This window comes from Stegostoma tigrinum, unplaced genomic scaffold (assembly GCF_030684315.1).
Source record: "Stegostoma tigrinum isolate sSteTig4 unplaced genomic scaffold, sSteTig4.hap1 scaffold_179, whole genome shotgun sequence".
NCBI classification, from domain to species: Eukaryota; Metazoa; Chordata; class Chondrichthyes; order Orectolobiformes; family Stegostomatidae; genus Stegostoma; species Stegostoma tigrinum.
The window spans coordinates 244,915-267,854 of record NW_026728119.1 but is presented as its reverse complement, the minus strand read 5'-3'; the positions used below and the strand labels follow the sequence as shown (position 1 = coordinate 267,854).

The window sequence follows — 22,940 nt, the reverse complement described above, 5'->3', positions numbered from 1 at the left end:
AACTGGGCATCCATGTGGTGATGGAAACCACAGCAACAGCAGCAGCAAAATTGTATTCCACCAGAATCTGTGACTCTTTGTCCCGGATATCCCCTCAGTCTATGGTTACCGTGAAGCTGGTCAATGGTTCAGTGACAAGTGCAGTCAAACACGTCGGGGTCAGAACCATGTGTACCTGAAACTGATGGCAACCCGTTGTAGCTACCACATTTGACTGCTTGCATTACAAACAGCAGAACTAACGCATTACAGACAGGATGGAATGATTGCAAGATCAACAGACCAACTATCCTGCCAGAGCCAGTCATAAATGGTGATGGGGGCAGCAGGAACTGCCGATGCTAGAATCTGAGATAACAAGGTGTGGAGTTGGATGAATGCAGCAGGCCAGGCAGCATCAGAGGAGCCAGAAAGCTGATGTTTCAGGAGTGAACACTTCTTTAGAAAAAAGGGAGGGGAAGCGAGATCTGAAATAAATAGAGAGAGGGGGATGCAGTGAAAGAAGGTAGATAGTGGAGCAGATAGTTGGAGAGAGGATGGACAGGTCAAGGAGTTGGGGATAAAGCCAGTAAAGGTGAGTGTAGGTAGGGAGATATGACGGGGGTTGGTCAGTGAGGAGGGAGGGGCGGGTAGGTGGGAGGGAAGATAGACAGTTTGAGGAGGCAGGAATGAGGCTAGTAGAGGTGAGGTGAGTGTAGGTGGGAAGTGGGGGTGGGGGTTGGTCAGTGAGGAGGGAGTGTAGGTGCTCCACAAAGCAATCTCCAAGCATCCGAGGTAACACGGTGTGAGCTGGATGAACACAGCAGGCCAAGCAGCATCAGGGGAGCAGGAAAGTTTGACGTTTTGGTTTGGGGCCCTTCTTCAGAAATGGGGGAGGGGAAGGGGATTCTGAAATAAATAGGGAGACGGGGAGGCAGATGGAAGATGGATAAAGGAGAAAATAGGGTGAGAGGAGACAGACAGGTCAAAGAGGTGGGGTTAGAGCCAGTGAAGGTGAATGTAGGTGTGGAGTTAGGTGGAGATAGGTCAGTCCAGGGAGGATGGACAGGTCGAGGTGGGGGGTGTGGGGTGAGGATAGTGGATGGGGGATGGGGGTGGGGCTTGAGATGGGAGGAATGGTTGGGCAGGCGGGGACTAGCTGGACTGATTTTGGCATGTGGGCGAGGGAGGGGAGATTTTGAAGCTTGTGAAAACCACATTGATACCGTTCGGCTGCAGAGTTCCCAAGCGAAACATGAGATGCTGTTCCTGCATCTTTCAGGTGGCATCATTGTGCCAATGTAAGAGGCCCATGATGGACATGCTGTCTGAGGAGTTGGGGGGTGGGAATTGAAATGGTTCGCGACTGGGACGTGCAGTTGTTTGTTGCGAACAGCACTTAGGTGTTCCGCAAAGCGGTCCCCAAGCTTCCAAGATAATGAAATGTGAAGCTGGATGAACACAGCAGGCCAAGCAGCATCTCAGGAGCACAAAAGCTGACGTTTCTGGCCTAGACCCTTCATCAGAGATGGGGATGGGGTGAGGGTTCTGGAATAAATAGGGAGAGAGGGGGAGGCGGACCGAAGATGGAGAGAAAAGAAAATAGGTGGAGAGAGTATAGGTGGGGAGGTAGGGAGGGGATAGGTCAGTCCAGGGAAGACGGTCAGGTCAAGGAGGTGGGATGAGGTTAGTAGGTGGATGGGGGTGGAAGAACAGGTTAGGGAGGCAGGGACAGGTTGGACTGGTTTTGGGATACAGTGGGTGGAGGGGAAGGGCTGGGCTGGTTGTGTGGTGCAGTGGGGGGAGGGGATGAACTGGGCTGGTTTTGGGATGAGGTTGGGGTAGGGGAGATTTTGAAACTGGTGAAGTCCACATTGATACCATTAGGCTGCAGGGTTCCCAGGCAGAATATGAGTTGCTGTTCCTGCAACCTTCAGGTGGCATCATTGTGGCACTGCAGGAGGCCCATGATGGACATGTCATCTAAAGAATGGGAGGGGGAGTGGAAACGGTTTGCGAATGGGAGGTGCAGTTGTTTGTTGCGAACTGAGCGGAGGCGTTCTGCAAAGCGGTCTCCGAGCCTCCGCTTGGTTTTCCCAATGTAGAGAAAGCCACACCGGGTACAGTGGATGCAGTATACCACATTGGCAGATGTGCAGGTGAACCTCTGCTTAATGTGGAATGTCATCTTGGGGCCTGGGATAGGGGTGAGGGAGGAGGTGTGGGGGCAAGTGTAGCATTTCCTGCGGTTGCAGGGGAAGGTGCGGGTGTGGTGGGGTTGGAGGGCAGTGTGGAGCGAACAAGGGAGTCACGGAGAGAGTGGTCTCTCCGGAAAGCAGACAGGGGTGAGGATGGAAAAATGTCTTGGGTGGTGGGGTCGGATTGTAGATGGCGGAAGTGTCGGAGGATGATGCGTTGTATCCCGAGGTTGGTGGGGTGGTGTGTGAGAACGAGGGGCCTCCCCAATGTAGCGGAGGCCACAACGGGAACAGCTGATACAGTATATAACATTGACAGATGTGCAGGCGAACATCTTATTGATGTGAAAAGTTTTCCTCAGGCCTGGGATCAGGGTGAGATATCGGGGCAGGCAAGGCACTTGCTTCGGTTGCAGGGAAAAGTGCCGGGGGTGGTGGGGCTGGAGGGGAGTGTAGAGCGGACAAGGGAGTCACGGAAAGAGTGGTCCTTCCAGGAAAGCAAATAAGGGTAGGAACGGAAAAATGTTTTTGGAGGTGAGGTCGGATTGCAGATGGCGGAAATGTCGGAGGGTGATGCGTTGGATTTGGAGGTTCGTCGGGTGGTACGTGAGGATGAGGGGTATCCTGTTTTGGTTATTATTGCGAATTATGGTTGTGAGGGATGAGTTGTGGGAAATGCGGGAGACACGGTCGAGGGCATTTTTGATCACTGTGGATGGGAAGTTGCGGTTTTTGAAAAAAGATGACATCTGGGATATTTGGGAGTATCATAGACCTGTACATCTAAATCAAAGATCATCAGTCTCCTTTGCTTTGTGCAGAAAAAAAACTTCAGTTTCTCCAACCTGACCTTACAACTAATATCCCTCAGTTCCTGAATCTTTCTGATCAATCTCCTTTCAATCACTCCACAGACCCTCACTTCCTTGGTGCACACCACCTGTTTGTGCAGACCCGAATGCTCTGTGTTCAAGTGGGTGATTTAATCACACCCGGGCAACTGGTCAGTGACGTCAGTCTGATTCCTGGGCATTTCATGAACTGTGGGTTTCCTCTCACCCCAGTGCTTCTGATATTGTTTGAGCTGCAGACTCCAGCCTTTGATTTTAAAGTTGAAGACAATGAAATTATTTCAGTATTTTTAACCAGTAATGTACACATTTTGTATCAGAGATAATGGGAACTGCAGATGCTGGAGAATCCGAGATAACAAAGTGTGAAGCTGGATGAACACAGCAGGCCAAGCAGCAGCTTAGGAGCACAAATCCTGATGTTTTGGGCCTAGTCCCTTCATCAGAAAAGGGGGATGGGGAGAGGGTTCTGAAATAAATACGGAGAGAGGGAGAGGCGATTCAAAGATGGATAGAGAAGAAGATAGCTGGAGAGGCCAAGGTGGCAGAAAAAAGTACTGCTCGATGTCCTAACGTGACTGCCATTCATGGATGTGTGGGTGAATGGGGACAAAGGTGAGACCCTTATTGGGGACTAACCGTTTGACCTCAGTCAGTGGGAGGTCTGGGGGATGGTGAAAATTCGGCATGGCTCAGCGTGGCTGTGTCCTCTGGGGCTGCTGGCTGTGGGCTTTTTGGCCTGCTCTGTTTATCCAGCTCCACATTTTGTTATCTCATGTACATATTTTGCTTCATGTGCTGTTCTCAGTTATCTGACTCTGGTGTTGGTGTGATGTAAATCACGTCCCACTATCTTGAGGATTTTGCAGAGGTGACAAAGAAGTTTGATGAAGGCAGACAGGGTAACCATTGTTTGGATGCACTTCAGAAAGGTGTTTTAAAAGGTTCCTCATGGTGGACTGGTTAGATCACATGGAATCCAGTGGAAGCTAGTGGTTTGGATCTAAAACTGGCTAGAAGGCAGGAGGAACAGAGTGACGGTAGAGTGTTATATATCGGACTGGAGACCTGTGACCTGTGGTGTGTCACAAGAATCAGTGCTGGGACACTGCTTACACATAATTTTATATAAATGATTTAGATGGAAGCATAGGAAGGATGGCTAGTAAGTTTGCAGATGGCCCCAATATCCATGTTGTTGTGGATAGTGAAGAATGTTATCTCAGAGTACAAAGGGACCTTGATCAGATGGGCCAATAGGCCAAGGAGTGGCAGATAGAGTCCAGATAAATGTGAGGTGATGCGACTTGGTAAGGCAAACTAGGGCAGGACTTATAAGTTAATGGTAGGGCCTAGGGGAGTGTCACCAAACAGAGACATTGGGGTGCAGATGCATAGTTCCTTGAAAGCGGAGCCACAGTTAGACAGGATGGTGAAGAAGGCATTTGGCATGCTTGCTTTTATTATCAATGTCTTGAGTATTGGAGTTTGGGTGCTACGATGCAGATGTACAGAACATTGCCACTTTTAGAATACTGCACTCAGTATAATATCCCTGCTACAGGAAAGTTGTTTAACTGAAAGGTTTCAGAAAAAGAAAAGATTTACAAGGATGGTGCATGGATTGAATGGTCTGAGCTACAGGGAAAGGAGGCTGACTAGGCCGGGGCTGATTCCCTGGAATGTCAGAGGTTGAGGCGTGACCTTACAGAGGTTTACAAAATCATGAGGGGCTTGGATGGGGTGAATTGGCAATACCTTTTCCTCAGGGAAAGGAATCCAAACCCGACAGCATGGGTTTAAGTTGAGAGGCGAAAGATTTAAAAGGGACCTGAGGGACAGTTTTGCATGTAGAGAATGCTGCATGTATGGAGGAGGTGGTACAATCCCAGCTCTTAAACAGCATCAGGATTGATAAATGAACAGGAAGGGGACAGAGGGATACGGGCCAAATGCTGGCAAATGGAACTAAAATAATTTAGGATATCTGGTTCGAATAGACAAGTTGCAGCAATCAGTATGTTTCCATCCTTTATATCTCTACAGCACTTGGATCTTAATTTGCAATTCTAAATTAGCAGAGTGTAATTGGAATGTGTGGAGTCGAAGCCAAACCATTCGTGACTTATTCAATGTACTGAACTTAATATCCATCATCCATGAAGGGAGGGGAGTGATGTTAGGGATGTTGGAGTGGTTTGGAGACCAGAGTTCATAATATTCCAGGTCAGATGGATTAGTCTAAGAAATTGTGTTCATATTTGTGACCCAGTTCTTCCTGACAGTGATATTATTCGATCAGAATTAGAATTTGTTTCAAGTATTTGATTTGATTTGGGAAGAGGCAGACTTTTTTGCATTGCTAACAGTTCATTTTGTTTCGTGCACGAAACAGAACAGCACAAAATCAGACCCTTTTATAACTGCAGGCACACTGACACTGCAGGCAGTTACACATTCCAAAGAAACAGACGGGGTGGGATGGGTTTGGAGGGAGGGGTGGTGATTTGCCTTTTTTTGCAACGACGAGAAACGTTTATCAAGGGAGGTAGATGCACCGTCTTCAGCGAGTGGTTCCTGCCGGCTGTGCACTGCCTGAGAGGGCGCTGGAAGCAGAATCATTCATGGCCCTCAGGAGAGAGTTGAATGATGGGTGTTTCGACTGAATGGTCACATCTCAAAGTCTCAGGGAAACAGTTCTCAGTCAGGGCAAGGAAGACAGGATTCAGTCAGAAGATCCTGACACAGCATGTCTAAGGAATAATTTAATATCAGCCATTTGGGGCAAGCAGGATCAGGGGATCTGTATCACTACAGTACAGAGAGGTGGCCACACTCACTACTAATTACATTCTCAAAATGGTCCAGTAGATTTGTTGAGCCTGAATTATGTTCATCATTCCAAGCTGACCCTGTCCATTCCTGCCACTGGGGGTCAGTTTGATGAAATTCTCAAGGTGTTCAGGAGTTTGGGAGGTTCAAGTCCATAGCTCCCTGAAACAGCAACACAAGTAGATAAGACAGTGAAGAATTTCACACAGCATCAGGATCTGGTCAACTTTGATATCTGGCTCATAAGTGAGATGAGTTTTCTTTTTCAAACATGTCAGAGCATGTATTGTTCCTACAAAGAACAACTATGGTTCCATTCATGCATTTTTTTTTGTTTCAACCATGAAATGGACACAACTTGATCAAAGGGGAAAGTGACCATCAACCAGTTTGAACAGTCGGTTGTAAAATAAGTTAAGACAGAGATAAATGTATTTGCAGGACATTTTTTAAAAAATTCATTCATGGGATCTTGATATCACTGGATAACATTGGAAGTTTCCTTCCCTAAAGGACATAGGTTTTTCCAACAATGACAATGGATTCACAGTCATCATTAGGTTCTTATTTCCAGATTTTTTAAAAAAAAAACTCAAATTCCACCATCTGGAATGGTGGGATTCAAACCTCGGCCCGCAGACCATTATCTCGGTCTCTGTGGAGTAAAGGACAGCAGACTAAATAGAAAATAAACCAAGACATTGTGTGATGCCTACTGTATCGGTATTCATCATGAGATCCATCACTGCTATGGACTACAGGTAAAGATCTGAAGATCTTTCCCACCCCGCCTCGAACAGAGTCACAGTAGGCACCAGGTTTCATAGCCTATTGGGAAAATGCAATCAGGATATAGTACAGGACTCATCCCAATCTTTTGTTTAGATTTAAAACTTTCATTTTGTGGCCAAAAATCAAAAGAAAACATTACATCATTTCCAATCGACAAATATCTATTAAAATTTGAAATGTGTCTGTGGAGAGCAATAGGATCCGTAATTGTAAAAGGTGTGCAGACATATTGACCAGGCATAACTAACAAATAAAGGGCCATCGAGATCAACATAGAATTCCTACAGTGTGGAATTTCTACAGTGTGGAAGATGGCCATTCAGTCCCTTGAGTCCACACAAATCCTCCAAAGACCATCCCACCCAGTCTCACACCCTACTCTGTCCTTGCATTTTGCACACAAGACACTAAGGGTAATTGAGCATAGTCAATCGACCTATTTTGCACATTTAATGGACTGTGGGAGGACACCAACGCAGACAGGGTCTGGGTAGGACACTCTTCATAGGTTCAGTGTGAACTTGATGGGCCAAATCGTCTGCTTCCACACTGAAGGGATTCTGTGGTCTCCAGAAACAAGCCCAAAAATACCTGGTTTGGAGACAGCTAACAGCAGAATAAAAAAAAAGTTACTCAAATTGGCTGGTAGTTAACCAGTCCTGATGAACCAGGAAACCCCTTTTCACATGCTGTGCAGGTGGATAGTCTTTCGTCAGTGTGAATGTGTCGATGTGTCGTGATGACGTGACTATTTCCAAGCTCTACCTGACAGATATACAACTGTTATTAACATTTTATCCACAATACCAGTACTTTTAATTGAGCAGGATCAGTAACATCAGTACAAACAGCCCAAAACTATGGTTCATTTGATCATGAGAGTGAGAGCAAAATCCTTCAATTGTGCTTCTTTGTGAACCACTGTTTGGATGCTTTCCCACACTCAGAGCTCATGAATGGTCTCTCCCCAGAGTGAACTTGCTGGTGTGTCAGAGGGGAATTCAAGTCAGCAAAGCCTTTCCCACACACAACAGGCCAATGGTCTCTCTCCAGTGTGAATTTGCGCGTGTATCAGCAGTTAAGTTGTCTGAGTGAATGCTTTCCCACATTCCGAGCAAGTAAATGGTTTCTCTCCAGTGAGAGCTCCCTGGTGTTTAAGCAGGTTAGATGACTGAGCGAATCCCATTCCATAATCAGAGCAGGTGAATGGTCTCTCTCCAGTGTGACACTGGTGGTCAGTTTCTAGCTGGGATGGATGAAGAAATTCCTTCCTGCAATCTTCCCATTTCCACAGTCTCTCCCCACTGTCACTGCGCTGGTGTTAGGACATTTCAGATGAATCTTCACAGACTCTTTGACACACAAACCATTTGCATTTCTCCAAAGTGTGAGTGCTGCTTTTTCCTTCAATGTTCAAAATACTGAGATAATTGGGTTGTGATAAACAAAATGACTGTCAGACCTGGATGTGGAACAGTTTGAATTCTCCAAATTGCAGACTAAGCTTTCAAACAGAAAGTAAGTGCAGTGAGTGAGAAACCAGAAGAAAACAGATTGTGCAACTGAGAAATCCTCTGGACATTTGTGGAGCGACACTTGGGGAATATGCTAGATCATCATTAGAACAAATTCATTCACAAATAAATATCATCCAGGTAAGCAATCCAGTCTGTTTGCACAAAATTACGGAAAGAGAGGTGGGACAGCCAGGGGGGAAGGACAGGCATTGTATAGATCTGTAACTCAACCTTTCAATCCCGCTGAAAGACTAAGAACAGCGCAGAAGTAAAATTGTAGAAATCTGAAATGAAAACACTAAAATGCTTAGTCCGAGTTGTACAGCATGGAACAATCCCAGTTGTCCATGCTGACCAGATATCCTAAATTTATCTAATCACATTTGCAAGCATTTGACCCATATTCCTCTACACCCTCCCTATTCACATACAACATTAAAAGATATCTGGGATGGTTAATTGACGAGCTTCCACCAGTTCCTCTGGCAGCTCATTATATACAGGCACCACCCGCTTTCCCTGTTAAAACTTTTGCTCTAAGCTTAAACCAGTGTTTAGTTCTCATCTCCCCTACCCTGGGAAAACAACCTTCGCTATTTACCCTACGCCCACCATAATTTTATTAACTTTTAGAAGGTCACCCCTCAGCCCTCAGTGCTCCAGGGAAAATAGCCCCAGCATATTCAACCTCTCCCTACAGCTCAAAATTTCCAACATCCTTCTAAATCTTTTCTGCACCCTGCCCAGTTTAACAGCATCATTCCGATAGCAGGGAGACCAGAACTGAACACGGTATTCCAAAAGCAGCATAATCAATGCCTTGTTCTGTCTATAACATGACCTTCCAACTCCTACACTCAATGTACTGACCAATAAATGCAAGCATAGCAAATGCCATCTTCACTAACTTCTGCACCTGCAATCCACCTTCAAGGAACTGTGCACCTGCACCCCAAGGAGTCTCTGTTGCATAACAGTCCCCAGGGCTTCATCACTAACTGTTTAAGCCCTGCCCTGATTTTCATTACCATAATGCAATAGCTCCCATTTATCCAAACTAAACTGATTTCTGTCACTCCTCGGCCCATCGACTCATCTGATTAAGTTCCCATTGTACTTGGAGGTAAACTTCTTTGCTGTCTACTACACCAACAATTTTGCACACTTACTAACCATTCTTCCAATATTCATTCCAAATGATTTGTATCAATGACAAAAAGCAGTGGATCCAGCACCGATCCTTGCAGCACACTGCTGTTCATAGTCCTCCAGACCGAAAAAAAACAACCCCCCCCACCCCGCTATACGATCCTGTCTCCTACCTTCATGCCAATTTTGTTTGAAATAGCTAACTCTCCTTGGATTCCACTTGATCTAATCTTGCTAACCTATCAGTCATGTGGAGTTTTGGTGAATGCCTTGCTGAAGTCCATATAGACAATGTCCACTGCTTTGCCTTCTTCAATCTTCTTTGCCACTTCTTCAAAAAAAACTCAGTCAAGTTAGTGAGATAAGATTTCCAACTCACAAAGTCATGTTGATTATCCCTAAGCAGTCCTTGCTTTTCGGAATACATACAAATCCTGTCCCTCAGAATCCCCTCCAACAATTTACCCACCACTGACATCAGGCTCACCAGTCGATAGTTCCCTGGCTTTTCCTTACCACCTTTCTGAAAGAATGGCACCACATTAGTCAGGCAGTCTTCTGGCACCTCACCAGTGTCTATCAGTGATACAAATATCTCAGAACAGGGCCCAGAAATTATTTCCCTCGCCTCTCCCTGAGTTTGTGGGTAACACCTGATCAGATGCCAGGGCCTTATCTACTACCTTTATGCATTTTAAGATGTCCACCTCCTAATCCTGTGTAATATGGACACTTCCATTATTTATGATTCCAAGTTCTCTCGCCTCCACATCCTTCTGTGCAGTAAATACTAATGTGAAATATTCATTTACTATCTCAGCCTGCAGTTCCACACAGACAGCCTCGTTGATCATTAAAGGAGCCCTATTTTCTCCCTTGTTGCTTTTTGTCCCAAATGTAGTTTCAGAATCTCTTGGGACTCGCCTTAACCTTATTTGCCAAAGATGGCTTCTGTCTGCTTTTCACCCTCCCAATTTCCCTTGAGTGTACTCGTCCTGCCCTTATACGTCGAGGGACTGATCCAATTCGTGCTGTCAAGAACAACGTGTGCTGCCTTCTTTTTCTTGACCAGAGCCTCAATTTCTCCAATCATCCAGTATCCCCTACACTTACCAGCCTTGCCCTTCTCGTAAACAGGAACATACTATCTCTGGACTCTGCTTATTTTGTTTTTGAAGGCCTCCCATTTTCCAAGCATCCCATTACCGGTGAATTGCCTCTCCTGATCACCTGCCCAACACTGTCAAAATTGGCCTTACTCCAATATAGAAGTTGGAAATTTATATTAAATATAAGTTTTATATTTAAACTGATCCCATCTGCCTGCATCTGGCACATATTCCTCTAAGACTTTCTTATACATGTACTTATTCAAATGTCTTTTAAACAATGTGACTGTACCTGCATCCACCAACTACTCTGAAAGTTTGTTTCACACATGAACCACTCTGTAAAAGAAAAAATGTCCCTCATGTCGTTTTTTAAAGATGTATTTCTCCTCTCACCTTACACATATCCCCTTGTCTTGAAATCCCCCAGCCTAGGGGAAACCCCTTACTAGTCACATAATCTGTGCCCTCATGATTTCATAAAGTTCTAAGGTTACCCCTTAACCTCCTTTACTGCAGTGAGGAAAGTCCTAGCTTTGGCAGTCGATTTTGATCATCAAGCCCTCCAATCCTGGCAACATCCCAGTGAGTCTTGTCTGAACTGTCTCCAGTTTAATAATAGTGTCCTTCCTGTAACAGGGTGACCAGAACTGCACACAATACCACAAGTGAAGCCTAACCAATGTCCTATACAATCTTAACATAACATCCCAACTCCTATACTCAAAGTTCTGAGCAATGAAGGAAAGTGTGCTAAACAACTTATTAACCACCCTGTCTACTTATCTCCATAAACTTCGAAGAATTATGTACCTGAATCTCAGCATTTCTCTGTTCCACAACACTACCCTGGGGGCAACCATCAATTGTGCAAGTCCTACCCTTGTTCATTTTACCAAAATACAATGTCTCACATTTATTCAAATTGAACTTCATCCTCCACTCCTCAACCCATTGAGCCAATTGATCAAGATCTCACTGTCATCTTAGACAGCCTTCACTAACTACTGTAACCACCATTTCTAGTATCATCTGCAAACTTATTACTTTTGTCCCTTAAATTCTCTTCCAAATCATTTATATTAATGAGAAACAAAGAAGTGGACCCTGTACCGATTGCTGTGGAACACGGTGGTCACAGAACTCCACTCTGAAAAATCCTGCAGCACCACGGTCTCTCCTACAACTAAGCCAATTTCGCTTCCAATTAGCAAGCTCTTCCTGAATCACATGTGATCTAACTTTACTCATCAGTCAACCATGTGGAACCCTGTCAAAGACTTTACTCTTATTCTAGAGATGCTGCATATCTGACCCAATTCTCCCACCATTTGTCCACCACCCTCTTGATCATGCCTTGAAAAGTTAAATCCCAAATCTCTTGAGAATCACTGCTAAATCTGCATCCAGCTGCCATTCAGACTGTTCCAGGTCCTGGGAACTTGCTGAGTCAAGTAATCTTCACATTTTCACCCTGCATTATTTGCCAATTATCTGGATGTTGTATTCTGCAGTTACCAAACATTGCACAATGTTAATAATTTCTCTCTGCAAACTAATATCCTGGAAACAAACCTACTACTCGACAAAATCATTCCTAATCAGCCCCAAGGAGAATTATCTCAGCTTCTTCTAGCTCTCTCCAAACCAGAAACACATCATAATTTTAATTGACTCATGGGATGTGGCCTTTGCTGCCCAGAGTAATATTGATTGCCATTTTTATTTGATTTGCAGAAAGTGGTGTTGAACCACTTTCTGTAAATGCTGCACTCCACGTGCTTCAAGTACACCACTGTGCTGTTCAGACGATAATCTGCGCTGAAGCCTCAACACCCTCTCTATCGGAGGAATCATTCCTCAAACCTCACTACCCTCCCTATCATGGGAATGGCCCTCGAGTCTCACTACCTGCACTATTGTAGCCATCACCTCAAGCCTCACCACCCTCCACGTTGCTGGAATCCCTCTCAAGCCTTACGACCTGCCTATCGTTGGAATCCCCCTCTAGCCTCAAAACTCTTACCCTCTCTGTAGATTCTCCAGTCTCACAAACCTCACCTTTAATCTCCTCCAGGTTTCAAGGTGAGGGGGGAAACGTTTAAGGGGGATATGTGTGGAAAATTCTTTACACAGCAGGTGGTGGGTGCCTGGAAGGCATTGCCAGCGGAGGTGGTAGAGGTGGGCACGATAGCATCATTTAAGATGTATCTAGACAGATACATGAATGGGCAGGGAGCAGGCAGATACAGATCATTGGAAAATAGGTGACAGGGTTGGATAGAGGATCTGGATCGGCACAGGCTTAGAGGGCCGAAGGGCCTGTTCCTGTGCTGTAATTTTTGTTCTTTGTTCAACACTCTCCTGTCTCCAAAATCCTCCAGCCCATATAAACTTCCTTAGCTCTAATTGTCTTTACCCTCACAAACCTCCCTTTGTTTGACATCTAATCCAGCCTCACAATCCTCACCATTTCTGTAACCTCCTCCAAACTCACTTTTCCCGACTTTTGAAATCTTCTCCAGTCTCAGAACCCTTCCTGTCTCTAATATTCTCCAGCCTCACAAATCTCAACATGTCCCTTCCTCTAATACAGTCCTAATGATGATGCCCCATTTTTATTCCTCCACTTGATGGTGGCACCTGCAATTTCCTGGGATTCAAGCTCCAGAAATTCTTGGTAAACCACTTCATCGCTGTACCTCACTTTTCTCCAGAAAACATTGAATAGCTCATGATTGATCATTGTAGTATCTCATTTTCTGAAATGGCTTGAAATATTGCTTGGCATCTTCCTATGTGAAGAGTCTCGAAGGTCTCCAGTCCAGAAAAAGGCTCTGTGGCCCATCCAGCCTGTGCCAGTTAAAAACTATTACCTAACGACTCTAAACTAATTTTCCAGCACTTGGCCCATAGACTTGTCTGCGTTGGCATCACAAGTGTGCATCTAAATATGCCTTAAACGCTATGAGGATCTCTGTGCCTACCACCCTCACAGACAGTGAGGTTCAGTACCATTGTCACAGCATGATGACATCACAGACAGGAACAGAGACGAGCTGAGTCTGTGCAAACCAAAGATCCCACACACACCGTGAAGGACGGGAGGGTCCCTGATAGGGGGCAGAGGAGATTTAACAGAATGGTTTGTAGGGAGATGGTTTTTAGTTGCATGGTTAGAGCTTTTTTTTGACATTATTCTTTCATTTGACTTGGGCGTTGCTGGTACACAGCAAATATCCATCTATAATAGATGGACTCTCCTTCTCAACCTCTCCCCTCGAGTCGGGTGTGGTAATCTTCAGGTTAAACCAGCCCAATGGTCAGTTAGGACAATGGTGACTTTACCTTTGGCACAGTGATGCCACTGTGCCTTGGTGGTGTAGAGGGGAATGTCGAATGTGGTGGATGGGACACGACTCTGACAGAGCACTTCTTCTGGAGGATGTTCACTTTTTCGAACAGTGTTGGGGCTGTACGCATGCAGGGAAGTGGAAAATGTTCCAATACAATCCAGACGAGTGCCTTATAGACAGCAAACAGTCATTGGGGAATCAGGTGTTTGGGGAAACTGAGATTGCTCTCCTTGTCACAAAGGATTTTGAGGGGACCTTTGATAGAGGTGTTTACAAAAGAAACACTTTAGAATGATAAAATGTAGACTCATGACTGATCTTAAAAAAAATTACAGGACACATTGAAAATTTTAGGGACGATCTATTGAGAAAATGGGGTGATTTAAGAGAGAAATTTTACACGGCAAATGAGAAATGAGCAGGAACACAATATTCACACACAATGCAAATATCCAGGTGCTGATGAATTGAGTAATTCTGTCAGAGTTTGGTGTTAAAATTATTGAGTTCCCCACATGGAAGTCCCCTTCTATTATCCTGTAACACAAATTCATGAAATCCATCACTGTCAGTCTGGGTAGAAATTCACAACATCCCCACATTGTGGCCGAAGATAACTGTGCATTGTCCCTATTACACATTATCCCTTGTGGAGGTCAGTCGTTGATTCAGGGAGAAATCTATTTGGGTTTCTCGGAATTTCTAACTTGAGACTTCATGTCACTGACCAGAACTGCAGGTCTTTGACATATGGCAAAGAACGGCCATGATTTAGAGAGATGCACATGGCAGGATTCACTTCCTTTTCTTCTGTGCTGCTGCACTGCCACATCAATGAGACATTGGGCTGGAAAATCAAACAACTTGATGAACAAGTTGTCTCGATTTTGAGAAATGGACTGCAAGCTTCTCCCAGTCATTCAAAAGGATGCCCCTTAAAAAGGCAGCAATAATATACGTGTCATCTTGCCCAGTGCTCCCAACAAAAAGATTAGAAGAATGGAGGGAGGATCTCATGAAGGGATAACAGTCAGGTTCCGTGAGGGTTACAGTTTATGGAGAGATATTGATAAATGGGTGACAAGTTGGCAAATGGAGTATAAATGTGGGAAATTGTGAAGTTTATTCTTGAGGAGACAAACAAAGAACAGTGTTATTTAAAAGGTAAAAACTGTGGAAAACTACATCACATAGGGACTCAGGAATATTTGTGCAGGAAATACAAAGCGTGCACACAGTTGCAACAGGAAATCAGGAAGGGCAAAGGGATGTTATCCCTTATGTCATGATGTTTGCAGTATAAGAGTTTGGAATACATGTCTTAGGGCAAATGTACAAATTGTTGTTAAGACCACATCTGGAGGAATGTGAGCAGCTTTTTTTGGTCCACTTAAGCAAATTCATCACTTCATTGGAGGTATTTCAGAGAAGATGAACTAGGATGATCACCGGTTTGGAGGGATTATCTTTTAAGCTAAGACTAAATAGGTTTGGAATCTACTAACTAGATTTTAGAAGAATGAGAGATGATCCAATTAAAAATACAAGACTCTTAAGGGAGTTGACGGGATAAATGCTCAGGGGATATTTCCGATCGGGGGAGCAGATTCTTGATAAGGCAGCGAATAGAGGGATCTCTTTTGGAAAGATCAAATTTAAGGCAACACAGACATGGATAAGGGGTTTCAGTTATAAGTGAGGTGGAGAGAAGGAGCATTTCAGAGGTTGAAATTTCTGGCATGTGATTGAGAAAATGTATGCTAAGATGTTCATGTTGAGGGGAGATATGAGAGCATATTGAGAAGTGTGCAGTTCAGCCTCAGACATTTCCCAATGAGAGGGATGGATTCAGTACAGTAGTAAGAAAAAAAATTTGTAATAATAACTGAAGGCAATGTGTTTAACTATCACAAAGTGTTATTGGAGGAAATTTCAGCTAATCAAGTAGCGGAAGCATCATAAGCAGTTTTAGAATTGAGTAACAGTGGAGCAAAGGAGAGTGATGGAGGGGAGTTGGATCTGAATATTGTAGTATATGTGCAAAACCTAACACGGTGCCTGTGGAAGATCTCACCTCCTGGCAGTATGTCGGTGAGAAACAGCATGAGCCAAGGATAGATCGTTGAGGGACATGGACTACATGGATTTCAGACAGGAAACAGAGAGATGGAGTGGGATTTTCCAATGACAGTAAGGTCAAACATTGGTTTTAAACAGAATGGGGGAGAAGGACATAACCAGAAAAGAGAAGCAGACAGAACAAGTGACAATATCTGAACTGGCATGGGGGGGGGGGGGGGAAAGAGGCAAGGAGGAGGAGCAGGAGGAGAAATAAGAGAGACTTAGAACGTTTGTAGTTTAACGAGAATAGGGCAAAGGATTAAGATGAACTCTGATCAGGCTTACACAAGACTGGAGAAAGATGCAAGTTTAGGACGAAAACAATGAGCAACGTGCCAGGCAATTTGGTTTGGTGGGCGAGGGGAAGAGAGGGAAGCAGCAGAGGCATCCGATTTGGATTGTCTCAATCTTAGTGAGATGGAGTTTCTATGTGTCTCCCACACTTGTTGTTGGAGGGGAGGATGGAGGAGACAGGCTAATGGACAATGGTTTGCAAAGAAACAATGCCTGTGTTAGAGATATTCAAAAATGAGTGAACAAACTTGATGATTTAACTTTTATCCAGAATACTAAAAATGTACAACAGAAGTCTGGGTTTGAATCCCATCTCAGCAGATGGTGGAATTTGAATTCAATTAAAAAAAACTGGAATTAAGAATCAACTGGTTGCCATGGAACCATTGCTAATGGCAGAAAAAGAAAAAAAATCTAATGTCCTTCAGGGAAAGAAATTTGTCAACCTCAGCAAGCCTCTCAGTTGCAAGTGACTGTAAAGTCTCAAAGGAATGAAGCTGGGTAGACCACTTGGCATCTACCAAGGGACTAGGAAAGACAACTGCAGAATCAGCCCGATCGACTCCATAAACTCCTCCTTACGAATATCTCAGGGCGAGTGGCAAAATTTGGAGAGATGGCTCAAAGACTCGTCAAGAAACAGTGTCATATGCATAGAATCTATCTTATAGCTAAGTGACACACCCACCATCACTGACTTTAGTGAAGACCTGTCCCAGGAGCAGGACAGACGTGGCAGCACAGTGCCATTCTGACCGCAGTAACTGACCTGGGAGTACTCGACACTGACTCTGACGCCTGGAAGTCTCATGGCTCCTGCAGAATGCCATAGACCATCCTCCGCAGGTGATAAAATCGGCAGCAGTATTATCGCTAGATTATTTATCCAGAGACCCAGATAACATCCTGGGGACCTGGCTTCGAATCCTGCCATGACAAATAGTGGAATTTGAATTAAATAATGATCTGGAATTAATAGCCGAATGATGACCGTGAAGCCATTGCTCATTATCCAGGTTCACTTATGTCCTTTCGGGAAGGAAATCTGCCATCCTTACCTGGTCTGCATGACATGCAACTCCAAACCCACAGCAATGTGGTTGACTCTTAACTACCTTTGGGGCAATTAGGGATGGGCAATAAATGCTGGTCCAGCCAGCGATTTCCACATTCCAAGAGTGAATTTTAATTTAAAAATCTCCATGTTGAATGGCACTTGGAGGAAACACTGTGAGTGTAAATGGCACGAAATGTACTCAACGCCCACCATCAGGAGGAGTTCGCAGCAGGATTACCAATCAAACTGGTCACGTCCTGAAGGAAAAAAAAAACTGCTTGGCTGGGACTGCAGCAGGTGGTGACGCAACCAAGAGAAGGGAAAAACATAGCTGGTCTCATCGTCACAAATTTCCCAGCTGCAGATGCATCTGTCCGTGACAGGATTGATAACAGCGACCACCGCAGTACTGTGGAGACAAAGCCTCATCTTAAACTTGAGAATACCCTCCATTGTGTTGAGTGGCACGAACTTTGGCTAAAAGGGACAGACTTGGAACAGATACAGGAACTCAAAACCAGATATCTATGAGGCTTTGTGGGACATCAACAGCAGCAGAACTTACTCTGGCATAATCTGTAACCTCAGGGGCCAGCATATTGTGCACCCAACCATTACCATTGATCCAGGGGAACCACACTGATTAAATGGATAGTATCAGAGGGCATGCCAAGAGCAGCACAAGGCATAGCTAAAAATAAGGTGCCAATCTGGTAAAGTGATAATGCGAACTGCAGATGCTGGAGAACCCAAGATAATGAAATGTGAGGCTGGATGAACAGAGCAGGCCCAGCAGCATCTCAGGAGCACAAAAGCTGACGTTTCAGGCCTAGACCCTTCATCAGAGCCAACCTGGTAAAACTTCCCAACAGGACTATCTGAATGCCAAATAGCATAAGCAGCAAGAGTTAGAGCTGAGCCACCCCATAACCAATAGATCAGATCTAAGCTCTGCAGTTCTGCCAAACACAGTCGTGAATGTTGATGAACAAGTGAACAACTCACTGGAGGAAGCATGCCAAAAATCCCCATCCTTCCTGACAGAGGTGCCCAACCTATCCATGTAAAAGACAAGACTGCAGCAATCTTCAGCCAGTCGTGCCAACTGGATGATCCATCTCAGACTCCCTCAGAGGTCCCCAACATCAGAGATGTGAATTTTCATCCAATTTGATTCATTTCAAATAATATTAATAAATGGATGAACACTGCAAAGGTTACAGGCCCTGGCAACACTCTGGCAATAGTACTGATGACTAGTGCTCTAGAGCTTGCTCGTCTCCAAGCCAAACTGTTTCAGTACAGCTCCAGCAGTGGTATTTACTGACAATTTGGAAAACTCCCCAGGTCTGTTCAGCACAAAAACACAGCAAATCCAACACGACCAATTTCCCCTCAAACTGTCTACTCTCTCTCATCAGTAAAGTGATGGAAGGTGTTGTCAACAGCGCTATTAAGCAGCACTTACTCAGCAGTAACCTGCTCAGTGACACCCAGTTCGGGTCAAGGCGGGCACTCGGTTCCTGATCTTATTACAGACTTGATCCACAAATTCACAAACAGCTGAATACTGAGGTGAGGTGAGGAGAGGATAAATAGCACAAAAACCATTTATTTCCACTTCAGTGACAATGACCCGACAACGACACCTGAGTTTCAGCTCATCTGCTGAACCTCTCATCTATTCCTGTGTTACCTCTAGACGTAACTATCCAAACTCACTGCCAGTTGGCCTCCCACATTCAACATCCCTGTAACCTCAAGAATACCTAAACTTCTGCTGCACACAAGTTCATTTGTACCAAGACCTGTTCACCATCACTGCTGTGCTCCCTGACCCACAAAGGCTCCTATTTATAAGCAACAATTTAAAATTCCCATCCTTGATTTAATTCCTGGCTGTGATGAGCCCTATCTCCCTGCACCACACAACCTTCAAGACTTCGATAACTCATTTAGTTCCAGACTCCAACAATGCGTTTAATCATCCCTTCACTATTGGAGGCTGTTTCTAAAGTTGCCAGGCAACATGGTCTGGAATTCCCAACTCTAAGGTTTGCTTTCCTTCTTTAAGATAGTGATGAAAGCCTGCAAATTTGGAAACTTTTTGGTTACCTGACCTAATATGGCCTTACGTCAAAAGTTTCTTGATAATATTTTTCTCAAATTATAAAAGATGATAAAAATACAAATAAATAGTTTGTTGATTTGGACATACACTGTTAGCTCTTCAGTACCGCTAGATGAATGATCTGTAGCTTCTCAAATGACCGCATTGCGGTCGTACCTTCATCTGAGCTGCAAAAAGACATGAAAGTTAAACATCACCTTCTCCAGAGGTAACAGGGCTTTGGCAACGATCGCTGGTATCTGTGGAAGGAGAAACAGGCAAATGTTGCAGAAGTGCAAAATGAATGACACAGAATAAAGCTGCTGTAGAATTTGGTGGTGTGAAATGGAAGAAAAATGCACTCTCTTTCTGGGAGAATATATCCTAGCTGTGAAAGACACCGTTCAAAAATTAATCTGGTAAGAGAGCAGCACACAGACGGGGGTGGGCGGTGGTAAAAAATTTATTTCCAAAAAGGTATAAGAAAATAACAGTAAAATACTACAGAGATCAAATATACCCATCATGAGAGACTGAAGAGATTAGACACCGACAAAGGTGATCAAAGAGCACAGAAGTGAGCAAGAGCAGTGCGAGCTGCTGTTATCCCACACTCTGGGAAAGAAATCCATAAGAAACAAACACTTGGATAAGAGATAATAGGAACTGCAGATGCTGGAGAATCTGAGACAACAAGGTGTGGAGCTGGATGAACATAGCAGGCCAAGCAAGATCTTAGGAGCACAAAAGCTGACGTTTTGGGCCGAGACCCTTCATCAGAAATGGGGGAGGGGAAGAGGATTCTGACCTAAATAGGGAGAGAGGGGGAGACAGATCGAAGATGGAGGGGGAAGATAAGTGGAGAGGAGACAGACAAGTTAAAGAGGTGGGCATGGAGCAGGTAAAGGTGAGTATAGGTGGGTAGGTAGGGGGGAGATAGGTCAGTCCAGGGAGGACGAACTTATCAAGGGGGTGGGATAAGGTTTGTAAGCAGGAAATGGGGATGCAGCTTGAGGTGGGAGGAGGGGTAAGGAGAGAGGAAGAACAGGTTAGGGAGGCGGGGACGACTTGGGCTGGTTTTGGGATGCAGTGGGGGAGGGGAGATTTTGAAGCTTGTGAAATCCACATTGACACCATTGGGCTGCAGGGTTCCCAGGCAGAATATGAGTTGTTGTTCCTGCAACCTTCGGGTAGCATTGTTGCGGATGGACATGTTGTCTGAGGAATGGGATGGGGAGTTGAAATGGTTCGCAACTGGGAGGTGCAGTTATTTATTGTGCTACCGAGCGGAGGTGTTCTGCAAAGCGATCCCCAAGCCTCCGCTTGGTTTCCCCAATGTAGAGGAGGCCACAATGGGTACAGGGGATGCAGTGTACCACATTAGTAGATGTGCAGGTGAACATCTGCTTGATGTGAAAAGTCTTCTTGGGGCCTGGGATGGGGGTGAGGGAGGTGGTGTGGGGGCAAGTGTAGCTCTTCCTGCGGTTGCAGGGAAGAGTGCCAGGTGTGGTGGGGCAGGAGGGGAGAGTGGAACGGACAAGGAAGTTACAGAGAGAGTGGCCCCTCTGGAAAATAGGCAAGGGTGGGGAGGGAAAAATGTCTTTGATAGTGGGTTCGGATTGCTGATGGCGGAAGTGTCAGAGAAATGTGCGTTGGATCCGGAGATTGGTGGAGTGGTATGTGAGGATGAGGGGGATCCTTTTTCGGTTGTTATTGCAGGGATTGGGTGCAAGGTAGGAGTTGTGTAAAAAGGCAGGAGACACAGTCAAGGGTGTTCTCGATCACTGCGAGGGGCAGGGGGTGCTGTGAGGTGGGATTACGGTCCTTGAAAATCAAGGACATCCGAGATGTACGGGAGTGGAACCCTGGGAGCAGATGTGGTTGAAATGAAGGAATTGGGAATAGGAGATGGCATTTTTGCAGGACGGTGGGTGGGAGGAGTGTATTCTAGGTAGCTGAGGGAGTCAGTGGGCTTGAAATGGATACCGGTTTCTAGATGGTTGCCGAAGATGAAAACAGAGGTATAGGAAGGTGAGAGAGATGTTAGAGATGGTCTAGGTGAACTTAAGGTTGGGGTGGTAGGTGTTGGTGAAGTGCACGAACTGTTCAAGCTCCTCGTGGGAGCACGAGGCAGCGCCGATACAGTCATCCGTGTACCGGAGGAAGAGATGGGGTTCAGGCACAGTATAGGTACAGAAGAGGGACTGTTCCGACAAAGAGGCAGGCATAGCTTAGGCCCATGTGGGTACCCATGGCCATCCCCTTTGTCTGTAGGAGGTGGGAGGAATTGATAGAGAAGTTGTTGAGGGTGAGGACGAGTTCACCTAAGCGCATAAGGGGGTCAGTAGAGGGGACCTGGTCAGACCTGCAGGACAGGAAATAGCATAGGGCTTTTAGGCCATCTGTATGGGGAATGCAGGCGCTAATGTGGTGTACTGCATCCTCTGTACCCGTTGTGGCCTCAACTACATCAGGGAAACCAAGCAGAGGCTTAGGGACCACTTTACTGAACACCTCCACTCAGTTTGCAATAAACAACTGCTCATCCCCACCTCCCTATCCTGTTCCTCCTCTCACCTATCCCCTCCTCCCGAGACTGAATATCCCCTCCCTACATCCCCACCTTTACCTGCTCCATCCCCACCTCTTTAACTTGTCTGCCTCCTCTCCCTGTTTATTTCAGAATCCCCTTCCCCTCCCCCATTTCTGAAGGGTGTAGGCATGAAAACGCCAGCTTTCCTGCCCCTCTGACGCTGCCTGTCCTGCTGTGTTCCTCCAACTCCACACCTTGTTCGCTCAATTTCTGCCAGAGGCGGCTGCGCATGCGCCCAGCTTCACCTCGGACCTTTCAAAGTTTCAAAGCTGCCGCGCATGCGCCCCGCAGATCATTGCCCCCGATAAAGATGGTGGCGGTCACACGGGCCTCATGCCATCTGAGGCAATGATTTGTTTTCTGCACACGTGAGTCTGCTAGTTTCAAATGTGTGTTTTCCGACGTGCACGAAGTGTTTATAAAACTTCCAAACCCATACGAATATCACTCCCCTCCCGCTTTCTGCCGTTTTGCTTTCTTTACCGTGTCCTGCTCTTACCTCAATTGCACAAATCTTGGTCTCAGCGAAGGATCGAGACCCGAAACGCCAGCTTTCCTGCTCCTCTGATGCTGCTTGACCTGCTATGTTCATCCAGCTCTGCACCGTGTTGTCTCGAATTCTCCGGCATCTGCACTTCCTGTTGTTCTCAGCGACCCTGCACGGCGCTCGTGGATGATCACGTGGGTAGAGTTATCCCGCCCTCTCTTCATTCCGATTGGGTGACATCCGCCCGGTCATTGAAGGCACACTGTGTTCCTATTGGTTCTGCACTGACATCAATCACCCAGACGCCATGGTGAGCTGGAGCTTGCGCAGTGCTTCGTGTTGTCATTGTGGGAAGCAAATGCTCGTCGTCACAATGTTGCATTTTGAGACAAATGAGCCTGAGAACTGGATGAGAAAGATTGTTACATTAGCGATCCTGGGGTTTTAATAAGTCGCTCTGAGGAAGGGGCACTGTACCCGAAACGTTAACTCTGT

At 45.5% G+C, this 22,940-nt stretch overlaps 1 long non-coding RNA gene across 1 annotated transcript; it reads right to left on the bottom strand.

The window, feature by feature from the left end:
• Positions 1-5,791: 5,791 nt before the first annotated feature.
• LOC132207848 (uncharacterized) lies at positions 5,792-22,638 on the bottom strand. The gene is made up of 3 exons (XR_009443908.1): positions 22,458-22,638; positions 16,968-17,125; positions 5,792-8,453 (listed from the first exon to the last, which is right to left on the bottom strand). It is a non-coding gene; the product is annotated as an uncharacterized LOC132207848 (long non-coding RNA).
• Positions 22,639-22,940: the final 302 nt, after the last annotated feature.